At 33.8% G+C, this 5,242-nt stretch overlaps 1 long non-coding RNA gene across 1 annotated transcript; it reads right to left on the reverse strand.

The window, feature by feature from the left end:
• Positions 1-2,342: 2,342 nt before the first annotated feature.
• LOC117235844 lies at positions 2,343-4,029 on the reverse strand. The gene is made up of 2 exons (XR_004493740.1): positions 3,456-4,029; positions 2,343-3,385 (listed from the first exon to the last, which is right to left on the reverse strand). It is a non-coding gene; the product is annotated as an uncharacterized LOC117235844 (long non-coding RNA).
• Positions 4,030-5,242: the final 1,213 nt, after the last annotated feature.

The following is a 5,242-nucleotide window of genomic DNA, read 5'->3' on the forward strand; positions in this document are numbered from 1 at the left end:
TGCCGCATTTCTATCTGACCGGAGAACACGGATTTCGTCTGAAAAATAACAGGCTTGCAATAGTTTGATTAATCTGGTGTGTGCATTGGTCAACTCGTGCATGGTCAGAGGTTTGTCTCGATCCCGGGTTTGTCTCCATCGAAGGCACCGAGCGGCGATTCTTATGAGCTTGGGCCAAGAGGAGAATCTCAAATGTTACGACCGTTCGCGGGAAGACGCGGTCGCGAGGAAAGCTGCGTCCGGCGAGCGTAACTTCACCGCTACGATTCCGGTGAATCGACGCCGCAGAAATCGAGTCGTTCCCACAACAAGTTTAGGATAACAGAGTGGTTGATATGAATATATGACACAGTAATGGATTATATTTCACCGTTTGATCCTGTATAACGAGGATAGTTACACTGGTGCGTATGTGTACGAGATGAGTGGTAGACTGAGTGATCTGCGGTGTGTATACCCGCTCGAAGGATGTTGACCGTTCGAGAAAGGATGCAAACAGTACTCTTAGCGGAAGACGATGCTGTCTCGGAGGAGAGCTAAGGATGAGTGGGTCTAGCGCACGGGACCATCGGATTGGTTGGTGCCGATGTTATTTAGGAGAGTGAGGGAATAGGCTTCGTTTTTAATTGGTTAAACGAAGGGCCTTAACCGCCCTCGAGAGAAAGTGGTTAGTAGGAGGAAAGTTGCAGCGTACGTGACAAAAACTGGCTTTCCCTTGTTAAGCCGTGGTAGACAATAGTCGCTAGAAGTTCTTCCGGACCAGATGTTTGTTTCGTTTGGAGGACCTTTTCTAGGAAATCTATGTGATTTATGGAAGGTCCTTGAAATCATGGAAGATGCGCTGGGAGTGTCCGAAGACATCTGGTTGCCATATTGCCAGCGGTGTGTGGCCTCGGCTAGGTAGTGTTACGCGACGTAACAACATCAATGGTACGAAAAAATGTTTCAGACAACAATTGCCTGACATGGAGGAAGATATATTATACTCTCGTGTACTTGACCTTGCGGTAATTTTGGCAGTTGTTATGATAGTGACATTACGATTTTTAAATGGGAATTTCCATTTTTATCACATATTCGTATAGGTGACATAGGGACGTTTTCAGAACATTACAATCTTGTCTCTTCCGCACCATTTGCTATCATGATATAAACTCTCAAATTCAAGAGAATAATACAAGATATCAGCTAAAAGTGACTGCTCAGAAATGATTGACTGTTTTGGACATATTAGAAAATTCCGATCTTGTATTTGGACAGTACAGCATTTATGAAAATGATTTTTATATGTCTCTGCGGTGTACATCGTGTAACGCTAATGCCGACGGCACATTGAATTTTAAAATTCATATTTTCATAGTGGATGACACAGAAGATAAGAGTTTATAGTGTTTTGATGAGATCTGAGTGTCAGCTACAAAAATATATAATAAAAAATGGAGGTATTCATATAAAAATTTTAATGTCGCCTTTACAGGCTGTTTCACGATCATCTCAAGGTCAAGTAGATAAAAGTTCAGCATGTACCTCGCTATACCATACCACTTTTGTCTGAAACATCTTTTCGTATCATTGTATTTTCTCAGATATTTGTGCATTACCGCTTAAACAAAACATACCTGCTCAGAATATTATCTTTTACAACATATTTCAAGGTCATTGAAATCGACGCAGTAGCCTCTATTCCGAATAATTACCATTTGATTTAATAGAATAATGTAACTTCTGTTGAAGTGGTCCATCTTATTTACTTGTAAATAAATTTGCTAAAACTAAAACTTTATTTACGAATTTTCCATACTTATAAAAATATTGTATTATGATAATTACATGTTCTAGGAAAGGTAGTTCACTACTTTAAGTAGCAAATATATTTTATCAGTATTCTAAAGGTATTAAATACGATGTGTTTTTTAAAGATAGAATTCAAAGTAATAAAGTAAATTTCAAAACGATCTCTAAAGTAGTAATAACTTCAAATAACTTGAGTTCTGTCGCTTTGTTTTACGACGACACCTAAAGACCTTGTCGTCTTGCCATCGATAAATAGTGCGATAAACTTACAACAATGAATGAAAAATGAATGTATGTTGTGTAATACAACACACGAAGTGAATACTGAAAAAAAATACGTCGATGCATTATACTTCGTAACATTAGAAATTTAATCGAAACATTCTTGTAGATGTAAATAATTTATATTCAACAACTTTGAATAATAAGTATATAATTATTTGCATTAATACCAATATTCACAGATGTCGATATTATAATATTTAAATAATGCAAATAACTATAAGTTACTCTCAATTGTAATTAAATACGTGCTTTGCGCTGCATATTTTTTCTTTTTTTTTTAATAACTCCCAGTAGATTCCTACACTTTAATCTCATTGGATTAGCACTATACAAGAATGTTTCAATATTTGATCTTGCGTCACTCTAGATGCTGCGGTCGTTTCTTTTTCAACCTTTAAACGACACTGTCAGTATACAGTTTATTTGGCTAGCGCGTTTGGGTGGTTCATTGGTGTTGTTTTATGTCTGTCGGATATTCACTGAATTTTCTCCTTTATAGCGGACATTTGAAGATCTTCGCGTAGTTCTTCATTTAGTATGTAACAAAGTGCGTCTACTATGCTACGAAGTATGATTGTATAGCTTCCACTTTGGCAATGCTTTGGCGGCTTTTAGCCACTATATCCCATAATTGGATGCCGTACGTCCATATTCGTTTTATTATCTCTCTATAGATACCCTATATAGAAATACCCTAGATAATACTCTGTAGATTAGTAGTTTGTTTACTATGCTAAGTTTCGAACGACGGTTGGTTAACCACGACGCGTCTTTCCTCCTAATTCTTGTTGCATCTTTCTATGTACATGCTGTTTCCAAGTTAGTTTCCAGTGTAAATGGAATTCCAGATATTTGATCACTTTTGTTTGCGGTATTCATTGATGTGAAGCATGATCTTTAGAGTGTCTACGAAAAGTGAAAACAATGTAATTACACTTATTATAATTGACTATTATTCTCTGCTCTAGCAACCATTCTTCAGTGAACTTATGTAGGTTTGTAAGATCTCAACTGCTTCTTGTGGATTTCCACTCATTGACATATACATGTTGGTAGTGTTTGGTGTTGCTAGAACGTCTGCTGTGTCTAAAGTGTAAAGTATTAGACGTAACAGACTTCCTTATAGTACTGCAGCGCTTGTTGCTTGTAAATCTCAGTACGAATCATTTATTTTTACGTAGAATGTTTGGTTATTTAGGTAAGATTTTAATAATTGGTAAATTGCAGTAAACTTTCGTACCAGACTTCGTCGAATGCTTTTTTTATGTCCAAAAATAAATATTTTCTCATATCTTGTATATTACATCTGTAATTACATAAGTTAGCACATAAGTTGTGTATTTATGTTCTATTTATCGCCTGAAATGTTCATTTACTTGTTACTTTGCATGTTCACTAATCGATGAAAATGCTTCCTGAAATAAAAGATAGAACAGTTTGATCGATGATTGGCAGGTATTTTCAACCAAGCATTTGCGGAATGGTACAACTTAGAGTCGTTCTTTAAATGCGTTTGGATAATGAGCGTAATTGTCAATAGGCCTATAATAATGGCCTAATCGTGGCGCAATTATGAAGAAATAATTCAAAGAGTAGATTGACATTTCAATAACGTTCAGGTAAGACTGAATTATACATTATTATATTAAGAAATTAATTTTTACTTCTGACTAGTAAGAATAATACCTTGGCTGTAATAAAAATGTCGAAATATTCGTATTTCGTATGGAAACGAACAATAGTTTCTCGTAAGAAAAAGCTTAAACTTAATCAAAATATTACGCTCTTGATAACAATTTTGATAATGTGCCATATAAGTACATTGTTGTATAGTAAGCTAAGACTCATAATGATTTGTCTTGAATTTTGCATTCGAGTTTGATAATGTATTTTAATTATAAAAAGTAACAAGTTAAATTAATTGATCAAAAATAGTAAATGTTACGAAATGTATTTATAATTTTAAAAAATATATTAAGTGCGTGAATGTGCGAGAGAGAGAGAATGCTTTATAACAATAAAAGAGAATTCTTATTTTATGAAAAATATCAATGGCCTAACTTATATTATTATATTTCTCAGCTTCCCATATTACTTTATTGCTATATAGAATTATATAAAATTATATGCAAAACAAATTAAAAAAAATATTACAATAGAATATAAACATTTGTTACATGTGAAATTGGTCATTTATGTTATTACTGTCTTGCAAATTTTTACAAGTATCTTTTAATGAAATATTAATAAAAAGTCGTTTTTTCTATTAATCTGACGAAACAGTGTGGTGTTCGAGGAAATTACGTGTCGCGACCGCGTGACTCTAATCATCTTGTCCTTGAAATTCAAGGTCGAATTTCTTTTATTGCATCGTACTCTGTTGTCCATGAGGACGAAAGGTCTCAAAGAAACCATGTATTGCAACTCAACCGTTCTCTTACAAAAAGAAGATTAAAATTTCATTAATTTTCGAACTCGCTTTATTTGTAATGTGCTTGCATTTTGAAGCCAGGGAAAATACCATCTATCGTTGCACGCAGATATCTTAGATTTGTCATTGTATCGAGTATCTTATCATCAGCTAAATGAGATCACTTAAATAACTGCCTTATTTATAATTGTACGAAATATTTTCTCGGAACAAAGTTAAACTGTTTTAAGGGTCATATATAACGGTGGAAAGAATATTTTCTCAAGATCATTTTTTAATGACATTTCAAGGTCATCGATCTTTTCTAAGGTGCATATATATTTTTTTTACAGCAGTGGATGAGATTTTTTATTCTCTGCACAAGAGTATTAGGGTACTTATATCGAAAAATGCATAGTTTAAAAGATATTTCAATTTTGATCTCATCAAATGTTGTATATGAAGTACATCAGAGTATAACTTTGCGTCTTTCTTTGTCTCTCATAGGGCAAATTCCACAAAATTAATGTTAAAATATTTTTTACACTAAACATTTTCAAACATAAATAGTTTAAGAGCAGATTTTCGTGTAACAACAATAAAAGCAAGTGATTTTTATAAATTTATTTTAGATTAACTAATGGTTGTATGAAACTAGGTCTTATTGTAATATAAATAGATAATTTTGAAGCACAAACGTAATTCAGTTCAGTAATTCATTGTTTGCGTGCAGCATAGCATTTGTCACAGTCA

The sequence above is a fragment of the Bombus vosnesenskii genome, unplaced genomic scaffold, assembly GCF_011952255.1.
Source record: "Bombus vosnesenskii isolate JDL3184/JDL3185 unplaced genomic scaffold, Bvos_JDL3184-5_v1.1 scf7180000013321, whole genome shotgun sequence".
NCBI lineage: Eukaryota > Metazoa > Arthropoda > Insecta > Hymenoptera > Apidae > Bombus > Bombus vosnesenskii.